The sequence below is a fragment of the Calliphora vicina genome, chromosome 5 (assembly GCF_958450345.1).
Source record: "Calliphora vicina chromosome 5, idCalVici1.1, whole genome shotgun sequence".
NCBI lineage: Eukaryota > Metazoa > Arthropoda > Insecta > Diptera > Calliphoridae > Calliphora > Calliphora vicina.
Window position 1 is genome coordinate 13,448,396 of NC_088784.1, and position 24,139 is coordinate 13,472,534.

Consider the following 24,139-nt stretch of genomic DNA (forward strand, 5'->3'; position numbering starts at 1 on the left):
GAAAGAGCTTCGACTGAAGAAATAATTGGTCGACGATTACGACGACTACGATTGAAGATGGAATTGGTGGATGCATGTAGGCATAATTGGCCAACTATTAACTTACATAAGGAACGATTGCAAATGGAATTGGTAGACATAAAGGTATACGACCGAAGACTGAATTGGTGGAAGGCTGGAAGATGGAATTGCTGGAAGATTGAGGCTAGAATTGATCGACAGAAAGCACTACGATCGAAGAAGGAATTGGTGGAAGACTGAAGCCAGAATTGACCAACGATTAATTGTCATAAAGAAATATGATTGCAGATAGAAATTGTCGACATGGAGGACTAAGATTGAAGGTGGAAATGGTGGATAGCTGAAGTTAGAATTTATCGACATAAAGGACCACGATGGAAGATGGAATTAGTGGAAGGCTGAGGCTGGAATTGATCGACATAAAGGACTACGATCGATGACGGAAATGGTAGAAGACTGAGGCTAGAATTGATCCACATAATGGACTATGATTGAAGATGGAATTGGTTGATGACTGAAGTCAGAATTGGCCAACGATTTATTGACATAAGGATCTAGGATTGTAGATGGAATTGGTAGACATAAAGGATTATGATGGAAGTCGGAATTGGTGAAAGACTGTGGCAAGAATTGATCGCCAGAAAGTACTATGATCGAAGACAGAATTGGCGAAAGACTGAGGCTAGAATAGATCGTTTGCATCGAGGCTGAAATAGGTGGATGACTGAGGCTAGAATTGATCGACTAAAGGACAACGGTTGAATATGGAATTGGTGAATGACTGAAGCTAGAATCGGTCAACGAATAATTGAAATAAATAACTCTGGTTGCAGATGGAGTTGGTGAATGACTGAAGCTAGAATCGGTCAACGAATAATTGAAATAAATAACTCTGATTGCAGATGGAATTGGTGAATGACTGAAGCTATAATTGATCGACATAATGGACTCAAAACTATACACGATTGCTGCTACAATTGGACTCAAATCTATCCACGATTGAAGCTAGAATTAGTCGACGATTGAAGCTGGAAATGATTAACACAGAGAACATAGGTTGAAGATAGAATTGTTCGACAATTGAAGCTACTATTGGTGAATGATTGATGCTTGAATTTAATTTAATGACAGAAAACTAAGATTGAAATTAGAATTGGTCGACGATTGAAGCTTGAATTGGATGACTGAAGCTAGAATTGATTGACACTGAAAACTATGATTGACGTTAGAATTGATCAATGACTGAAGATAGATTTGGTAGACGTTTGAAAGTTGAATTGATCTCAATAAAGGATTTCTATTGAAGATGGAATTGGTGGACAACTAAAGCTTGAATTAGTCTCCATAATAAACTTTGATGGAAGGCAGAAGTAATCAAAATGAAGAGCCATGATTGAAACCAGGATTGGCCTTCGATTGAAGCTATAATTTATCGACATTAATAACTACGATTTAAGGAAGAATTCATTGACCTAAAGAGCTACGATTGACAGAACTGATCGACATAAAAGACTACGATTGAAGCCAAAATTATTTGAAATGAAGAACTGCGGCTGAACATAGTATCGGTTTAAGATTGAAACTATAGTTGGTTGGCAACTGAAGCTTGAGTTTATCTTTATGAAGTACTACGAATGAAACTAGAATTCGACGATTATTGATTCAAGAATTGGTGAACAATTTGTTAACATAAAGTACTGTGATTGAAGCCTCAATTAGTAGATGACTGAAGCTAGAATTGGTTGTCATAGATAACTACAATTTAACCTGGAATAAATCAATTATTGAAGCTATTATTGGAGCAATAAAGAACCACGATCAAAGCTATTATTGGACGACTAAAGGTCCACGATTAAATCTATTATTGAAATAATAAGGATCCACGATTGAATTCAGAATTGGTTGGTACAGAGAACTGTGATTGAAGCTAGAATATTGATGCTAATAAAGATCCACGAATGAATCTGGAATAGGGCTACGATTGATGCTAATAAAGATCTACGATTGCAGCTCTTATTGGACTAATAAAGATCAACGAATGAATCTCGAATAGGGTTACTATTGATGCTAATAAAGATCCACGAATGAAGTTAAAATTAGGTTAGGATTGATGCTAATAAATATACACGAAAGAAGCTAGAATAGGGCTACGATTGATGCTAATATAGATCCACGATTGAAGCTAGAATAGGGTTACGATTGATGATAATAAAGATCCACGATCGAAGCTCTTATTGGACTAATAAAGATCCAAGATTGACGCTAGAATAGGGTTACGATTGATGCTAATAAAGATCCAGGAATGAAGCTAGAATAGGGTTACGATTGATGCTAATAAAGATCCAGGAATGAAGCTAGAATAGGGTTACGATTGATGCTAATAAAGATCCAGGAATGAAGCTAGAATAGGGCTACGATTGATGCTAATAAAGATCCACGAATGAAGCAAAAATTAGGTTACGATTGATGCTAATAAAGATCCACGAATTAGGCTATAATAAGGTTACGATTGATGCTAATAAATATCCACGATCGAAGCTCTTATTGGACTAATAAAGGTCCACGAATGAAGCTAGAATAGGGCAACGATTGATGCTAATAAAGATCCACGAATGAAGCTAAAATTAGGTTACGATTGATGCTAATATAGATCCACGATTGAAGATAGAATAGGGTTACGATTGATGATAATAAAGATCCACAATCGAAGCTCTTATTGGACTAATAAAGATCCAAGATTGACGCTAGAATAGGGTTACTGTTGATGCTAATAAAGATTCACGAATGAAGCTAGAATAGAGTTACGATTGATGCTAATAAAGATGCAGGAATGAAGCTAGAATAGGGCTTCGATTGATGCTAATAAATATCCACGAATGAAGCTCTTATTGGAATAATAAAGATCCACGAATGAAGCTAGAATAGGGCAACGATTAATGCTAATAAAGATCCACGAATGAAGCTAGAATAGGGTTACGATTGATGCTAATAAAGATCCACGAATGAGGCTAGAATAGGGCTTCCATTGATGATAATAAAGATCCATGAATGAAGCTAGAATATGGCTTCAATTGATGCTAATAAAGATCCACGATTGAAGCTAAAATAGGGTTACGATCGATGCTAATAAAGATCCACGATTAAAGTAGAATAGGGTTACGATTGATGTTTGTAATGGTTTTAAGAAAAAAGTATTCATTAATCTAGAATTGTTCTTTATAAATATTGAAGCTATGTAACAATTTTAAAACTCTCTAAAAAACCACATAAATTATTTTATTAAATTAGCATAAATTTCGCACACATGAATAATTTTTGTAAATTTTTCCCCAAAAAAGAATTTTTTTTGTGGCAAAACAACAAATTACCTTCATCATTAAAAGCAAGCAAATAAATTGTTGTAAAGCGCGAAAAATACAAAAATTATTTAAAACCGCGTAAGAAAAAATCACATGCATCAGGCGTAATGTGGTGGTAAACGTCAGTCATTTAGTCAAACAACGTTTAAAATTAACACTTCAGCACACATAAATTATGACAGCCACGCAGAAAGGATATTCAGAAAAAAAAACAAACATTCGTGCAATCAACAACAAAATAAGATCCTTCCTTATTAACATGAAGCAGTTGCAAGTGTGGAGTTGTAGGTGGAGTGGAGTTAGTAACGCAATAATGACATGCAGAAAAAATTACAAAACCGCAACGCAAATGTGTAAAAAAAAACACAGCAGTGCAAAAAAATACACCCTCATCAAGTATGATGAGAGAATTGTGGGAAAAGAAAGCAAAAAAAAAAAACCAAATAAATTTAAACAAAGGAAAAATTATACAGATATTAAGAGGAAATACATGTTCAACATTAAGTGCACATATGAGTTGTTGGCTGTGTGTTTTTGATTCCACACACTCCTCTAACGAGAAGTAAAAAACAGGTTGCCTTTATAATAATGATGGCTGCATTTGGTTAAATAATTTATGAATTGTGTTCTTTACCGTTTTTTTTTATAACAAGCAACACGCGTGTTTTTAATGAATTAACTAAACAAAACAAAAACCATTGCATATTTAACAGGTTCTATTTTTCCTTAAAAACTACAGCATACTTTTTGGGTAACTTTGAAAAAACTCATTAAAAATCTTTAAAATTTAATTTTTTTATAATAAAATCTAGTTTTTTTATGAAAATCAAACCCTTACAATTTAATATAATATTTTTTTCCACAAAAAAAAAATCTTTACTTTTTCCTGAATTCTTTTCACTTTTCTAGTTGCTTGTTTCTTTCTTTCTTTTTTTAAGCTTTTATGCTTAATTAACACAAAATTATACCTTCTCTTAGAAAAAACCATTGCCTACCATAAAGGTTTCCTACAATATGCTCTTAATTTAAAGCATACTTTTATGAGTTTCTATTTATTTTATTTGCCTATTTTACTTTTATTATTATTTATTTTAAATTCTTTTACGTTTTCCTTTTCTTTTCCTATCTATTTGCAATTAATTTTTTTTATTATGAAGCTTCTAAGTTGTACTTGAAGTTAAATTTTTGTTGCATTTATTTTCTTAATTATACAAATTCGTTACTTTTGTTGGCCAAACAAAATAACAATAAAAGTGCAACAAAAATAACAAAAGATTTTATCATTGCATAAAACTTCAAATGATACTTCTATAGACATTTCAGCAAAATATCCACTTTGAAATATTTCAAATTATAAGAAAATGTATACATCCATATATATTTAGAATGCTGGGATAAAACAAAAGATGTGGCTGGCATATTTTTGTGGGAAAGGCAAGTTTGGCTAAACATAAATTGAAGTGCTCTTGATTGCACAAGACTTTTGAAGAATTGTTGGAAGCATATTTGTTAAGGATTTAAAGGTTTAAAGTAGAGTTGAATATTTTTTTTCAGTTATAACAATAGTGAAAATTTAGGAATTTATACTGGTTAAAGAATTACGATTTAAGCTAGAATTTGCAGAAGTAAAGAACTACGATTGAAGCTAGAATTAGGCATTAAAATGAACTATGATTGAAACCAGAATTGGTGGCCTTTGATAACTATGATTGAAGCTACAATTAGTCGTGGACTGAAGCTGGAATTGGTTAACATAGAGAACTACAATGTAAGCTAGAATAAATCGGAGACTGAAGCTATTATTTGAGTAATACAGAACCACGATCGAAGCTAGAATAAATCGATGATTGAAGCTATTATTGGACTAATAAAGATCCACGATTAGAGCCAAAAAAAGTTCCAAAATTGAATCCGGAATTGGCTGGTACTGAGAACAATGATTGAAGATAGAATAGGATTAGCATTGATGCTAATAAAGATCCACGATCGAAACTATTATTGGACTAATAAAGATCCACGATTGATGCGAGAATAGGGTTACGATTGATGGTAATAAAGATCCACGAATGAAGCTAGAAATAGAAAACCGTTGATGGTAATAAAGATCCACGAATGAAGCTATTATTGGACTAATAAAGATCCATGATTGATGCGAGAATAGGGTTACTATTGATGGTAATAAAGATCCATGATTGAAGCTAGAATTGGGTTACGATTGATGCTAATAAAGGTCCACGAATGAAGCTAGAATAGGGTTACAATTGATGGTAATAAAGATCCACGATCGAAGCTATTATTGGACTAATAAAGATCCACGAATGAAGCTAGAATAGGGTTACGATTGATGGTAATAAAGATCCATGATTGAAGCTAGAATAGGGTCACGATTGCTGGTAATAAAGATCCATTATTGAAGCTAGAATGGACCTACGATTGATTCTAATAAAGATCTACGAATGAAGCTATTATTGGACTAATAAACATCCACGAGTAAAGCTAGAATAGGGTTGCGATTGATACTAACAAAGATCCTCGATTGAAGCTAGCCAGGATTGAAGCTATTACTTGGCTCACAAAGAACCACGATTTAAGACATGTGAAGCTAGAATACGTTGACACAAACAACTGAAGTTGAAGAAAGAATTATTCGACAATTGAAGCAAGTATTTGTGAATGATTGATGCTTGAATTGCACAACTGAAGCTAGTATAGGTTGACATGGAAAACTGCAGTTGATACTAGAATTTATTGAGAGAGAACTAAGATTGAAGTTAGAATTGGTAGACGATTGAAGCTAGAATTGGATGACTGAAACTAGAATTGATAGACACTGAATACCACGATTGATGTTAGAATTGGTGGACGATTAAAGTTTGCATTGGACGACTGTATCTAGAATTCGATTGAAGCTAGAATGTGGCTTAATTAAAGCTAGAATTGCTCGACGATTGAAGCTAAAATAGCTTAACACAGAGAACAAAGATTGAAGATAGAATTATTCGACAATTGAAGCCAGTATTTGTGAATGATTGATTTTTGAATTCATTGAATTGAACGATTGATACTGGAATTTATTGACATGGAACTAAGATTGAAGTTAGAATTGGTCTACGATTGAAGCTAGAATTGGATGACTGAAGCTAGAATTGATTGATAATGAAAACAACGATTGAAGAATGAATTGGTAGACGATTGAAGCTTGAAATGCATGACTGAAGAATTGATTGACACTGGAAACCAGGATTGAAGTTAGAATTGGTCGACGATTGAAGCCTGAGTTGGAGGACTGAATTTAGAATAGATTGACACTGAAAACCACGATTGAAGTTAGAATTGGTCGACGATTGAAGTTTAAATTGGCCGACTCAAGCTAAAATTGATTGATAATGAAAACACGATTGAAGTAAGAATTGATCGACGATTGAAGCATGAATTGGATGACTGAAGGTAGAATTTATTGACACTGAAAACCAGGTTGAAGTTTGAATTGGTCGACGACTGAAGCTTGAAATGGATGACTGAAGAATTGATTGATAATGAAAACCACGATTGAAGTGAGAATTGGTCGACGATTGAAGCTAGAATTGCATGACTGAAGCTACAATAGAATTTATTGACAATGAAAGCCACGATTGAAGTTAGAATTGGTCGACGATTGAAGCTTGAATTGGACTACTGAAGGTAGAATTTATTGACACTGAAAACCACGATTGAAGTTAGAATTGGTCGTCGATTGAAATTTAAATTTAATCGACTGACGACGAAAATTTATCGATAATGAAAACCACGATTGAAGTTAGAATTGGTCGACGATTGAAGCTTGAATTGGACGACTGAAGGTAGAATTTATTGACACTGAAAACCAGTTTGAAGTTTGAATTGGTCGACGATTGAAGCTTGAAATGGATGACTGGAGAATTGGTTGATAATGAAAACCACGATTGAAGAATGAATTGATAGACGATTGAAGCTTCAAATGGATGACTGAAGAATTGATTGACAATTAAAACCAGGATTGAAGTGAGAATTGGTCGACGATTGAAGTTAGAATTGAACGACTGAAGCTACAAGTAATTTATTGACAATGAAAACAACGATTGATGTTAGAATTGGTCAACGATTGAAGTTTAAATTGGACGACTAAAGCTACAATAGAATTCATTGACAATGAATACCACGATAGAAGTTAGAAATGGTAGACGATTGAAATTTAAATTGGACGACTGAAGCTAAAATTTATTGATAATGAAAACCACGATTGAAGTTAGAATTGGTCGAAGATTGAAGCTTGAATTGGACGACTGAAGGTAGAATTTATTGACATTAAAAACCACAATAGAAGTTAGAATTGGTCGACGATTGAAGCTAGAATTGCATGACTGAAGCTAGAATTGATTGATAATGAAAACAACGATTGAAGTTAGAATTGGTTGACTATTGAATCTTGAATTGGACGACTGAAGGTATAATTTATTGACACTGAAAACCAGGTTAAAGTTAGAATTGGTCGACGATTGAAGCTAGAATTGCGTGACTGAAGCTAGAATTGATTGATAATGAAAACCACGATTGAAGAATGAATTGATAGACGATTGAAGCTTAAAATGATGACTGAAGAATTGATTGACAATGAAAACCAGGATTGAAGTGAGAATTGGTCGACGATTGAAGTTAGAATTGAACGACTGAAGCTACAAGTAATTTATTGACAACGAAAATCACGATTGATGTTAGAATTGGTCAACGATTGAAGTTTAAATTGGACGACTGAAGCTACAATAGAATTCATTGACAATGAATACCACGATTGAAGTTAGAAATGGTAGACGATTGAAATTTAAATTGGACGACTGAAGCTAAAATTTATTGATAATGAATACCACGATTTAAGTTATAATTGGTCGACGATTGAAGCTTGAAATGGACGACTGAAGGTAGAATTTATTGACACTGAAAACCAGGTTGAAGTTTGAATTGGTCGACGATTGAAGCTTGAAATGGATGACTGAAGAATTGATTGATAATGAAAACCACGATTGAAGAATGAATTGATAGACGATTGAAGCTTCAAATGGATGACTGAAGAATTGAATTGACAATGAAAACCAGGATTGAAGTGAGAATTGGTCGACGATTGAAGTTAGAATTGAACGACTTAAGCTACAAGTAATTTATTGACAACGAAAACCACGATTGATGTTAGAATTGGTCAACGATTGAAGTTTAAATTGGAGGACTGAAGCTACAATAGAATTCATTGACAATGAATACCACGATTGAAGTTAGAAATGGTCGACGATTGAAATTTAAATTGGACGATTGAAGTTATAATTGGTCGACGATTGAATCTTGAATTGGAGGACTGAAGGTAGAATTTATTGACACTGAAAACCAGGTTGAAGTTAGAATTGGTCGACGATTGAAGCTAGAATTGCGTGACTGAAGCTAGAATTGATTGATAATGAAAACCACGATTGAAGAATGAATTGATAGACGATTGAAGCTTCAAATGATGACTGAAGAATTGATTGACAATGAAAACCAGGATTGAAGTGAGAATTGGTCGACGATTGAAGTTAGAATTGAACGACTGAAGCTACAAGTAATTTATTGACAACTAAAACCACGATTGATGTTAGAATTGGTCAACGATTGAAGTTTAAATTGGACGACTAAAGCTACAATAGAATTCATTGATAATGAATACCACGATTGAAGTTAGAAATGGTAGACGATTGAAATTTAAATTGGACGACTGAAGCTAAAATTGATTGATAATGAAAATACGATTGAAGTAAGAATTGGGCGACGATTGAAGCATGAATTGGATGACTGAAGGTAGAATTTATTGACACTGAAAACCAGGTTGAAGTTTGAATTGGTCGACGATTGAAGCTTGAAATGGATGACTGAAGAATTGATTGATAATGAAAACCACGATTGAAGAATGAATTGATAGACGATTGAAGCTTCAAATTGATGACTGAAGAATTGAATTGACAATGAAAACCAGGATTGAAGTGAGAATTGGTCGACGATTGAAGTTAGAATTGAACGACTTAAGCTACAAGTAATTTATTGACAACGAAAACTACGATTGATGTTAGAATTGGTCAACGATTGAAGTTTAAATTGGACGACTGAAGCTACAATAGAATTCATTGACAATGAATACCACGATTGAAGTTAGAAATGGTCGACGATTGAAATTTAAATTGGACGACTGAAGCTAAAATTTATTGATAATGAAAACAACGATTGAAGTTAGAATTGGTTGACGATTGAATCTTGAATTGGAGGACTGAAGGTAGAATTTATTGACACTGAAAACCAGGTTAAAGTTTGAATTGGTAGACGATTGAAGCTTGAAATGGATGACTGAAGAATGGATTGACACTGAAAACCACCATTGATGTTAGAATTGGTCGACGATTGAAGCTTGAGTTGGATGACTGAAGCTACAATAGAATTTATGACAATGAAAACCACGATTTAAGTTAGAATTGTATTGAATTGATTGAAGTAAGAATTGGTCAACGATAGAAGCTAGAATTGGATGACTGAAGCTAGAATTGATTGATACTCATAACCACGATTGAAGTTTGAATTGATCGATGATTGAAACTAGAATTGGTTGACGTAGAGAACTACGATTGAAGCTTGAATTAGCACTTTGAATAAATCTAGTATTTGTGGATATAAAGATCTAAGATTGAATCTAGGATTTGCCAACATAAAGAACTATGACTGAAGACTAGAATAAGTGCAATTACAGAGCTTCGTTTACAAATTGATCAGCAATGAAAATGTGGATTGAAGCTGGAATTTGAGGTCAAAAATTAAAATAGCGCTGATTTTGTTCATATATATGTATGTTGAAATCAACTTTTGGTAGCTCCCAAATAATTTCCATTCATGATTGATACATCAATATATCCGCTATATAACCGGTTAGATTGCTATTTAAAATATAGAAAATCGGCCCACAAATGACATATTTTTGATCTATATCTGGATTACTAAATCATTAATATAGACAATAAGGCTATCGGCCCACAAATGACATATTTTTGATCCATATCTGGATTACTAAGTCTAAGATATAACCAGAAAGGATATCTAATGATAGATATTTCAAAGTCCTTTGCAACGACTCATATAACGCCATAGTCGGACCTACAATGGGTCAAAATCGAAAAAAAATTTAAACTCGATTTTTTTTCACCAAAAAAATTCATAAATATTCAATTCAATATTCATAAATAAATTTTAAAAAAAAATATTTTTTAAAAAATTTAAAAAAAATAGAAAATTTTTTTAATTTTTCTTAAATTTAAAAAAAAAAAATTCAAAATATGTTTGCCATACAATTTTAATTCACTAATAAATTAAAAAAGAAAAGTTTTTTTAAAAAAATTTTTTTTTTAAAGTTTTGTTCAACTAAAAATATTTCAAATTTTTATTTTAAAGTATAATTTAATAAAGGGTTTATAAGATTCGTTATAGCTGAATATAGCTTTCTTACTTATTTTTAGGTAGTTTTTGCAATATTTATTTTTTTTCAACACAGAATTTTGAAATCCTCCTCCCCATTTTGAAATAAAATAAAATTTTAAGAAACAAGCGAAACAAGAATCCCCAAAGATTTTATTTGAATGCATAAAAACATATTCCCTTTCTTAGAAAAAAAAAATCTCTCACATCTTCCACAAGTCATTGACTTTTAAAAATTACCCTTCTTAAGGCCACCAAAAAAAAAAAACAGAAGCAAAACAATGCAAGCTAACAAGGTAAAGTGTGGGGTAATGCACAGGGTAAGGCCTTTTTAATCCATTTATACAAATCATCATATAAACATTTTGCAACATTAATACGATTGTACCAAACCCAGGTCTCTAAGGATACTTGATATTATTAAGCAGCAGCAGCAAATTCGGCTGCATACAGTCAGGCAGGCAGGCAACCAACCAGCCATACATGTGATTCTTTCTTCTATATTTTTTGGCAATTTTTTTGGTTATTTTTTTTTTTGTTATTTTTGTCATTATGCCAAAAATATAAAAGAGCTAATGTGCATTTTTTTTTTTTCATTTTGCCCAAAAAATAAACAAATCAAATAATGAAACAAAGTCATGTTTTATTATTTTGTCATAATTTTTTTTTGCCCAAGATTTTATGTCGAATTTACACGTTAATGCATGCATTTGCAGGCAATTAATTAGGACTTTTCATTAAAAGAACATCCTTGGGGAAGCAAAATTTTATTTCGTTTTTCAAACGTTTCCAAAAACGAAAAAAGGAACCACATAGAAGGACCTCTCCAATTTGCTAACCAAAAACAAAAAAGATACAAATAGAAACAAAATCTTTAGAAATTAAATGAATTAAAATACAATAAAACAAATTAAAAGAAAAATTTCTTTAATTCTTTAAAGGATTTTTATTTAAAAGTCTTAACTAACTTAACTAAGAAACAGAAATATTCTTTTTATAAACACTAGACAAAAGCTAGGCTTTTAAAGAGACTCTGCTGCCTTGTACTTAGACCACCTGTGGCTATTTGTGATTACACTTAAATATGTTCATAAACTATGGAAATCTCCTTGGCTAGTCATGGCTGGCAAGGAGCAGAGTAGTTCAGTGTAGGGCGAATGTGTGTAGAAAACAATCACTGTTAGCCGGCGCCTTGTATCATGTTTATGACACATGATGATGATTATTGTAATGGCCAAATAGTGGTCAATATATATTTTTACTTCGCTCCGGCACTCCTACAAGTTGTGCCACAGCCAGACGAGCATCTCTCTTCTTATAGTTAATTTAGATTAAATGACTTAGTTTTTCTAAGTTATTGCTGATATGCTAAGAAAACTTTATATTACATATCGTCTCTGCTTTTCAGTCGTTTGCCACAAAATGAGAATAATTGAAAGCAAATGGAATTTTTAGATATTCTCTCATGTAGTTACTCATCTTCCAGGCACAATGTAATAGGGGTATTCCGTGATACGTGAGATAACATGATCAAGATACAGAGTTATAGCTTGTCATAATCTTTTTGGACTTTAAAAAGCTTACAAAATTGTCATATTTTTCAAGAGTACAGTATCATAAAGAGGAATTAGTTCCGAAGCATTCATTCATTATTTAACAGAGTTTGCAGATCTTCAGTACAAGAGAATACCATCCAATCCAACCTATACCAGAGTAAGATCTTGCTGTATTTGGCCAAACGACTCCAACGCACAATGGTTGAAGAGTGTCCGAAATTAATTGTTTTCATGTTCGCCGATTTGGATAATTTTTTGGTAATTTGTTGTCAGATATCAGAATTTTATGATTCCGTAATATTGGGCTGATATATTTATTATTTGTTTGGACAGACATGATTGAAGTTCATATATGTTCGCTTGTTTAAAATGGCATGCAAATTTACTGTATATTCAATCTTTTGGTACAATCACAGTAAACTTATCATTTGACTTTGTTGTTTATTTTCGTAAATGACAATTGCCATAGATGAGATTTCAATTAAAAAAAGTTGAAAAAAGAGCCATATGAAAAATTTCGTAGAACAAAATATATACAACATCAAAATTTCACTTCAGTGGACTGCATCTTTTTAGGGCTGTGGAGCGCTGTTTAACGAAAGATGTCAAATTACAGATTGAAGTCTCAGCTCCTTTTAAAAAAAAACAAGTAAGAAAGTATGGTCGGTCAAGCCCGACCTTATAATACCCTACACTAAGTAAAAGTGCAAAAACATTTTTCTTTTAAAATTTCAATAATTTATATTTTTGAGTGATTTTCGGAAGTGGGGTATATGGGGGCTATGACCAATTATGGACCGATCACCATGAAATTAGGTCGTGTGATTTATGTCTATATTAAAGTTAACTATGTTGAATTTTGTGTGTTTACCAACATTTTTAAGGGATTTATGCACGTTAAAGTGATTTTCGGAAGCGTGTCTATATGGGAGCTATGACTAATTATGGACCGATCGTAACAAAATTTGGTGACATGAATTTTGTGTATATAAAACTTATTTGGAGCGGAATTTGTGGAGATACATTTATAAATTAAACATTTATGACCGATAAAGTCCAATTTCGGGAGGACATTTGTATGGGGGCTATGTGAAATAGTGGACCGATTTCAGTTTCAATAGGCTTGGTCCTTGAGCCGAAAAAATAATATGTACCAAATTTGATCGAAATATCTTCAAAATTGCGACCTGTACTCTGCGCACAAGGTTTACATGGACAGCCAGCCAGCCGACCAGACGGACGGACGGACATCGCTCAGAAAGTGATTCTAAGTCGATCGGTATACTTTAAGGTGGGTGTTAGACTAATATTTTTGGGCGTTACAAACATCTGCACAAACGCATAATACAGTCCCCACTATGGTGGTGTAGGGTATAAAAACAGTAAAAACTATAAAGTGAAATACTGATAAAGTAACAAAACATGAATTTTCGTTCATGCATGTTGTTGTTGCCATAATTCTTTAGTTGTAGGAAGTAGAAATTTATCTCCTTTCCTTGGTGTTTTGTTATTTTATTATTTTTTATACTTAAATTGCTATATTATCAACGTCAAAGCTAGGTAATACTTTTTATTTATTTATTTGTTTAAAGGGACAAATCGGACTATAAAAGTCTTAATCTGTCCTTTTTATACCCTACACCACCATAGTGGGGAGGGTATTATGCGTTTGTGCAGATGTTTGTAACGCCCAAAAATATTAGTCTAACACCCATCTAAAAGTATACCGATCGACTTAGAATCACTCTCGGAGTCGACTAAATGATGTCCGTCCGTCCGTCTGTCTGGTCGGCTGGCTGGCTGGCTGTCCATGTAAACCTTGTGCGCAGAGTACAGGTCGCAATTTTGAAGATATTTCGATCAAATTTGGTACATATAATTTTTTCGTCCCAAGGACCAAGCCTATTGAAACTGGCTGAAATCGGTCCATTATTTCACCTAGCCCCCATACAAATGTCCTCCCGAAATTTGACTTTATCGGTCATAAATGTTTAATTTATACATGTATCTACACAAAATTCGGTCCAAATAAGTTTTATATATACAAAATTCATGTCAACAAATTTTGTTACGATCGGTCCATAATTAGTCATAAATCCCATATAGACCCGCTTCCGAAAATCACTTTAATGTGCATAAATCGCTTAAAAATGTTGGTATACTCGCAAAATTCAACATAGTAAACTTTCATATAGACATAAATCACACTACCTAAGTTCATGGTGATCGGTCCATAAATGGTCATAGCCCCCATATAACCCCACTTCCGAAAATCACTCAAAAATATAAATTATTGAAATTTTAATTTTTTTTGCTCTTTTACTTAGTGTAGGGTATTATATGGTCGGGCTTGACCGACCATACTGCAAATCACTAAAATTGGACATTATACTTATCGGCAAAGCACCATTCTCTGTTGATCTATTTGCGGCAACAAAAACCTGTTGATCATGATTCTAAAATGCTCACCAGTCATAGTAGTAATTGTGTTACTCAAAAATGTGTGTATAAGTAACAAAGGTTTGCACAATGTCGGGGCGGTTCATACGAGACAGAATTTCCCAACCACTTTAATATTAATTTTTCAAAGCCGACTGATACAAATCGGTCAACCCATTTTCTTTTCGGGACTCGGACATAGTTCGAGTGCCGATTAATACCTTGTACTAGCGATTTCAGTCGAATTTTCAATACGGAGACTTCGGTCGTCTCTTCAAGGAAAGACTTCGACCAACTGTTCAATACAGAGTATGGCCAGGGTATGGCCGACTGCGCCCATTTCTATTCGGGACTAGGACTTAGTTCGAATACATTTTACCAACGACTTCATTCGACTGATCAATACGGAGACTTCGGTTGTCTGTTCAAGACAGAGGCTTCGGCGAACTGTTCAATACAGATACTTCGGTCGTCTGTTCAATACAGATACCCTATGGTTACCTATGGTTTTAGTTATCACCCGATCCTGTACCAACGAAACGCATCACCAAAAACCCTTACCTACCGCTTGTAACAAACTGCTCAGTTAGGTAAATCAATTGCGTTATATCACTTAAGGTTTGTGAATCCATAAGTCTACCCTGGACTAGATTGAACTACCTCAACCGACGACAAAACCACATTACAATATTATTTCACTTGGTTCATAGGTGGAATTCTGTGGTAGTTCGCTGCCCTCAAGCAATCAAGTAGAAGCGATATGAATCCGCTTTGACAAGAACAAACCACACAATGAAATCGTTTACTAGATGATAGTTAAATTAATATTCCGATATCTGAGACAGTCTTAAGAAATGACTAACTAAGTTAGAAGACGTGGTATCGACAAAGATGACACTTCTATCACGAATGTGGGTTTTCGGATAGACGTCTTTGCCTGAAAAGCTATTCCTTACACAATCTGCTTAAGTTAGAAGACGTTGTATTGACAAAGATGTCAGTATTCCCACGAATGTTCTTTTGGTGTAGAACTTTGCCTCCATGATCATAAATAGCTCGTCCTAAAAGACACGAGATGAGATCCATGTTTGTCCATACGTTCTAGATTCGAAGCATTCGGAAGCAGACAGTCTCAGCGCTCTACAGTTGGATACAGCCATTAGGGGAATTTCAATTGGAAGTGTCATCATCATCCCACAAATGTGGGTGCAGATAGACGTATTTTCCTGGACAGCTATTTCTTACACTATCTGCATAACTTAGAAGACGTTGTATCTACAAAGACTCGAGTGTTCTTTTCGTGTAGAACTTTCCTTTCATGATCATCAATATCTCGTCCTAAAAGACACGAGATAAGATCCATGTGTATCCTTACATTCTAGCTCTCAAGTGTTCGGAAGCAGACAGTCTCACCGCTCAACAGTTGGATACATCCATTAGGTGAAGTTATTTTGGAGTTATTTGCCTTAGAAGGACTAGAGCGTGGTACCAATGCAAGTAGAATTCGGTATTATGTATAGCTGAGCAACAACATATTTCCTTTCCATTTCGATCCAACAAACTAGATTTCCATGTGTCAGTATGGTACACAGAGAAAACAGATTCATGTTAGCAACCGAATTTGTTGCCAATCGAATGATTCGGTTGCACACATAGAATTTGTCGGTTCTATCAACAGAAAGTCAGTTGATAAAGAAGAATTTCTATTGAAGCAACCAAAATTTTGTTATCCCTTCCAAAATTTTATAGCCACAACTGTAAAATTCGATCACTAAGTTAGAGTCATTCAATTGGCAACAAATTCGGTAGCTATCACGAATCTGTTTTCTCTGTGTACCTATTATTATTATCAGGGCTCAAGATCCATTTATTAATTCCTTATATGGAGAGTTCACAGTCCTGTAACCATGGTAGTCTAAAGGTATTCTGTTCAGCTCGTGTTAACTTCTATCCCACTCTCTGTGGCCAAGTTGCTAAGCATTTTCAAAGCACTGGATATCGCTAATCACTTCCAGAAACATTCATGGAACAATCAATATCTGGAATATTAATTAGAAATCAACCCACGATGAAGTGTTACTCATCTAACTTGTGGCGATAAGTCAGCCTTTGCCCAAAACATGTGATTCAATATGGCCACTATCCAGTTGCTAATTTAAAGTTCAACACCTACATCACCTAGGGTCCGATGAATATGTTGTAGAAGGCTCCTCTCTCTCAATGGTTCTTACAACCTCAGGCAAAGCTGTTGATACCTTTATGTGCGTTGCCAGCTCAAGATCCCCGAGGAACTTTATGTTGTTCATGGCTCCTCTCTCTCAATGGTTCTTACAAGCTATGCTGTTGATCCCTTTATGTATGTTGACAGCTCAAAATCCGCGAGGAGCTGTATGTTGTTGATGACTCCTCTCTCTCAATGGTTCTTACAACCTCAGGCTAATCTGTCTACGTTGATCTCTTTATGTATGTTGGCAGCTTGAAATCCGCAAGGAGCTCTCCAGCTTTTGCTTTACATATGAGTCGATGAGTCTTTCAACAGGAAAAATGAAGGGCTTATTTGGCGAAAGCCATTAGCATTCTTGTAACTTCGTTATTCATTTTTGGGAATAAAACTAGCATTTACCCTTCTCAAACTTATTCCTTTATTGTATATTGACAGCTCAAAATCCGCGAGGAGATTTATGTTGTTGATGACTCCTCTCTCTCAATAGCTCTGGGAACCTCATACTAATAGTTGAGAGAGAAGTTCATACAATCCATGGAATGATGGAGATGGGACAATTCGGTCATGATACATTTCTAGCGAAAATCCACAACATCGTTGAGATTTAGAAGAGCATGTATTTTGCATCCTTGAGAAGTAGAATTTGCACCTAATGTTAATATTAATGTGATAATGCAATAGTTGAACTGAATACCCCCACTGTTTGCATGTGCTAGGTGGTCAAGCGTAAAACTTTCAATACTCCAGAACAGTGCTGGGCAAATGCTTACAACCTTAGTTTGTGGTTGTATAGGAGAACTGATCCAAGAGAAACAAAAAATAAAATGAATATAGAAAAAACAGCAAATGGAACACTCATTTGAATGTGTACATTCCATTAAGATCAATGCCAACAAGATGAGATCACATCTCCTTCAATTTGTTACGTTAGTAAGAGCACGATAAACAGAGGCTCATTGCCTAGGCTTTGCCGATCTCTGCTCTAGCCTTAAATCAACAATACAGCTCAGTATAACTACAATAAACAAAGGAACGTGTTGCAATATCACGACTCTATTAACTGACAAATATTCTTATTACAACTAGAGAAAAAAATCTGAAATTAAAATTAAAGAAATTCTCCAGCAAACAAATATGGAAATATGTTGTAATAGTATATGTATTACTATATTACATAATGCGGGTGATCTTTTTCATTTAGCTCTCAGTTTTAAGGAAGTTTAACAGTTGCTTTCATATGATTTTTTTTATTTTTTTTTTTAAATTTTCGCCACAAAATATAATCAATATTGTTTTAGCATTTTCTTTGATCTCAAGCGCCAACGAAAAATTATTGATCTTCTTTTTTAGACCCATTTGTCTGTTGTGTTCCAGAACATGTTTGACAATTTACTGACAATTATTTGTAGAAAAAAAAACTAAGGAGAAGAAAGAAGATTTTTACATTTGTTGGAACATATTTTAAAATGCCCACTCATGCTTGTTAACAAGATTAGTTCCGTTGATCAGTTGTTTTTTTTTGTTTGTTTTGCTTTTATTTTGAAGATTAAGAGCAGATCAAGTGTGTTTGCGTTGTGGTAACCATGTAGTACCACCTGTTGTTTGGAGTTATTAAAACAAATGTCAGGTCATGTCCTTGTCTGATGATTTTTAATAAATTATTTGCAAATTCATTGATGAGTTTTGGAATAAAAGGAGAGAGAACTGAAGCTAAAATTTGACTACACACAGGCGTACGATTGAAGCTAAAATTTTACTCCAGAAAGTCCTACGACTGAAGCTAAAATTTGACTCCATAAAGACCTACGATTGAAGCTAAAATTTGACTCCAATAGACCTTCGATTAAAGCTAAAATTTGACTCCATAAAGACCTACGATTGAAGCTAAAATTTGACTCCAAAAGACCTTCGATTGAAGCTAAAATTTGACTCCATAAGGACCTACGATTGAAGCCAAAATTTGACTCCATGAAGACCTACGACTGAAGCTAAAATTTGACTCCATAAAAACCTACGATTGAATCTAAAATTTTACTCTTTAAAGACCTTCATTTGAAGCTAAAATTTGACTCCTTAAAGACCTTCTATTGAAGGTCAAATTTGACTCCATAAAGACCTACGACTGAAGCTAAAATTTGACTCCTGAAAGACCTACGATTGAGGCTAAAATTTGACTTCTTTTGAAGCTAAAATTTGACTCCATAAAGATATTCTATTGAAGCTAAAATTTGACTCCTGAAAGACCTACGATTGAAGCTCAAATTTGACTCCATAAAGTCCTACGATTGAAGCAAAAATTTGACTCCATAAAGACCTACGATTGAAGCAAAAATTTGACTCCATAAAGTCCTACGATTGAAGCAAAAATTTGACTCCATACAGACCTACGATTGAAGCAAAAATTTGACTCCATAAAGACCTTCTATTGAAGCTAAAATTTTACTCCATAAAGACCTACGATTGAAGCAAAAATTTGACTCCATAAAGACCTTCTATTGAAGCTAAAATTTTACTCCATATAGACCTACGATTGAGGCTAAAATTTTAATCCATAAAGGCATACGACTGAAGCTAAAATTTGACTCCTTAAAGACCTTCTTTTGAAGCTAAAATTTGACTCCATAAAGACCTTCTATTGAAGCTAAAATTTGACTCCTGAAACCCCTACGATTGAAGCTCAAATTTGACTCTATTAAAACCTTCTATTGAAGCTAAAATTTGACTCAATAAAGACCTACGATTGAAGTTGAAATTTGACTCCATACAGACCTACAAATGAAACTAAAATTTGACTCCATAAAGTCCTACGATTGAAGCTGAATTTTGACTCCATAAAGTCCTATGATTGAAGCAAAAATTTTACTCCATAAAGTCCTACGATTGAAGCAGAAATTTGACTCCAGAAAGTCCTACGATTGAAGCTGAAATTTGACTCCATAAAGACCTACGATTGAAGCTAAAATTTGACTGAATAAAGACCTACGATTGAAGCTGAAATTTGACTCCATAAAGACCTACAATTGAGGCTATAATTTGACTACTTCTAAGTAGCCATTACAAAGTATTTTTTTAACAGTTTTTGCTTAGCTTCTAGTTCTAAATCTCCCACCAATTCAACAAAATTCCCATCATTTAATGAAATACCACAAAAACTACACAAATATGTATTGTAAACCCAAAAAAATATGCTAAACAGCCGAAAATCTTGCGCAAATACTCATAACCAACCATCTACAAAAGCCAAAAAAGCACAGAAATAAAATCAAACATAATTCATATGCGCCAACAAAAAGTCTTGAACCATAAAAACCAACAATAGATCACTACGGCTCAAAACTGCTCATAATAAGCAGCTTCTTAGACTCTATACACTTATTGGGTTTTCCTATTAAACAAATATCACAAACTACTATTGATGCTGGCTGCTTACAACTAACTAACAAACCAGATAATTACAGTGTGTTGTTTTACAGGCCATACTTTAAAATTTTCAATATGAATTAGAAGTTTAAACCAAAACTTAGTTATGCTGGAAAAACAAACATGAGATTATAAATTTTTGCGTTTTTGATATTTCCACATCCAACATTATTCGATCGCAGTAGTAGTAAGTAGCAAAAGTCAATGGAAAATATTTTGAAAACAAGCTGAAGAAGCGTGTGCTTCAAGTGTTCCACGTTCAAAAATATAAATTGCAACGTGATTTTTATATTTTGTAGGAAGCATTTATTTATTTATTAATTTTTTTTTTGGTTGTTTCTGTGTTATATTCCTGCTGCAATATTGAGTAGGTTAGTGTAGTATCAGAAAAACAGAATAATAATGAAAATAAAAGAAGATTTTTTGTAGCTGGTAGCTTATTTTAAATAATACTGCTAGTAGAAGTACATAAGAAGTGATGTGTTGAACAGTGGAATTACTACTAAGTAAATAGAATCTAAGACAAATAAGGACCTATGATTGAACAAAAAATTGGACTATATAGAGACCTACTATAACTGAACTAGAACCAGAACTAGACCCTGAACTAGACCCTGAACTCGAAACTGAACTAGAACTGAACTAGAACTGAACTGGAACTGAACTAGAACTGAACTAGAACTGAACTAGAACTGAACTAGAACTGAACTAGACCCTGAACTCGAAACTGAACTAGAACTGAACTAGAACTGAACTAGAACTGAACTAGAACTGAACTAGAACTGAACTAGAACTGAACTAGAACTGAACTAGAACTGAACTAGAACTGAACTAGAACTGAACTAGAACTGAACTAGAACTGAACTAGAACTGAACTAGAACTGAACTAGAACTGAACTAGAACTGAACTAGAACTGAACTAGAACTGAACTAGAACTGAACTAGAACTGAACTAGAACTGAACTAGAACTGAACTAGAACTGAACTAGAACTGAACTAGAACTGAACTAGAACTGAACTAGAACTGAACTAGAACTGAACTGAACTGAACTAGAACTGAACTAGAACTGAACTAGAACTGAACTAGAACTGAACTAGAACTGAACTAGAACTGAACTAGAACTGAACTAGAACTGAACTAGAACTGAACTAGAACTGAACTAGAACTGAACTAGAACTGAACTAGAACTGAACTAGAACTGAACTAGAACTGAACTAGAACTGAACTAGAACTGAACTAGAACTGAACTAGAACTGAACTAGAACTGAACTAGAACTGAACTAGAACTGAACTAGAACTGAACTAGAACTGAACTAGAACTGAACTAGAACTGAACTAGAACTGAACTAGAACTGAACTAGAACTGAACTACAACTGAACTAGAACTGAACTAGAACTGAACTAGAACTGAACTAGAACTGAACTAGAACTGAACTAGAACTGAACTAGAACTGAACTAGAACTGAACTAGAACTGAACTAGAACTGAACTAGAACTGAACTAGAACTGAACTAGAACTGAACTAGAACTGAACTAGAACTGAACTAGAACTGAACTAGAACTGAACTAGAACTGAACTAGAACTGAACTAGAACTGAACTAGAACTGAACTAGAACTGAACTAGAACTGAACTAGAACTGAACTAGAACTGAACTAGAACTGAACTAGAACTGAACTAGAACTGAACTAGAACTGAACTAGAACTGAACTAGAACTGAACTAGAACTGAACTAGAACTGAACTAGAACTGAACTAGAACTGAACTAGAACTGAACTAGAACTGAACTAGAACTGAACTAGAACTGAACTAGAACTGAACTAGAACTGAACTAGAACTGAACTAAAACTGAACTAGAACTGAACTAGAACTGAACTAGAACTGAACTAGAACTGAACTAGAACTGAACTAGAACTGAACTAGAACTGAACTAGAACTGAACTAGAACTGAACTAGAACTGAACTAGAACTGAACTAGAACTGAACTAGAACTGAACTAGAACTGAACTAGAACTGAACTACAACTGAACTACAACTGAACTACAACTGAACTAGAACTGAACTAGAACTGAACTAGAACTGAACTAGAACTGAACTAGAACTGAACTAGAACTGAACTAGAACTGAACTAGAACTGAACTAGAACTGAACTAGAACTGAACTAGAACTGAACTAGAACTGAACTAGAACTGAACTAGAACTGAACTAGAACTGAACTAGAACTGAACTAGAACTGAACTAGAACTGAACTAGAACTGAACTACAACTGAACTACAACTGAACTACAACTGAACTAGAACTGAACTAGAACTGAACTAGAACTGAACTAGAACTGAACTAGAACTGAACTAGAACTGAACTAGAACTGAACTAGAACTGAACTAGAACTGAACTAGAACTGAACTAGAACTGAACTAGAACTGAACTAGAACTGAACTAGAACTGAACTAGAACTGAACTAGAACCTGAAGTAGAACTGAAATTTCAACTAGAAAGGAACTAGAATTGGAGAATCAGAAAATGTATTCCAAATTCCTAAGTTATTATGTAAAATTAGAAATTTTATTTAAATTTTTTTGGAAATTAGCGCTTCGTAAGTAAGTCCATCCCACTGTACTTACTATAAGCATCCAAACACTTTTAAAGCGTAGGAAAAGCAGTTAGAAATTAGGTTTTACGTGTTTCCACACAATAGCAACTCTGCACACACTCTTTCGACCAAAAAACACAAAAAAAAATATTGGCTAAAAACGCCACAATTTATTAAAGGCAAATACAACATTAAAACACACAGACAAGCTGATATTTAATGACACCATGAATGACTGACTAACTGACTGGTTGGTTGCTAGACTAACTGAATAAATGAATGAATAGATGGATGGATGAAGCAACCAACAAAATAATAAAACTTTTCAAACATCAAGCTAATATGGAGGATGGCTGCACTACTTCCAAATTGTCGCTGGCTACTTAGAAAAAAAAATAATAATAAATTGATTACTACTATGTACTATAGCATCTTGCTCTCTCTCCATAGCTGAAAACCTCATTTACTTGCTTTACTTGCAAGAGTTATTTGTTTTATTAGATTTTATCTCACGCTATATTGCAAAATTGTTTTGAACCCATTGTAAATGACCTTTAAGGAACTTAATTTTAAGCTTTTCTTATACTACGAAACAACAACTGATTAAATAATTTAGAAATCATAAATGAAATTAAAGCAACAGCAACCAGAAAAAATTTGCTAGTATCTAAGCAAAAGTTCTAGACTATTTGAACTCGAGAACATAAAGCTTCTGTTCGTTCATCTTTAAGTCACGTTTAAATTGAACATATGAAATTGATTTGTATCGCTCTATTTAATAAAAACACAACACATACTCAATGCAAGAAAATAAATCTTAAAATAATATTTTTGCTACTTAATCGAACATAGGTAGGTAGTCTTGCCACAATGAACTTGTGTGCAGGTGTTGTTAGAAGCTATAGCAGCAGTAGCTGTCGCAGCAGCAGCAGCAGTAGCTCTAATAGTTTGTAGTTCATTGTTATTATTTGTACATTACTTGTACCTGAATTCAAAATCTATATAAAAAAAACTAAAAAAACAAAACAAAATTTCA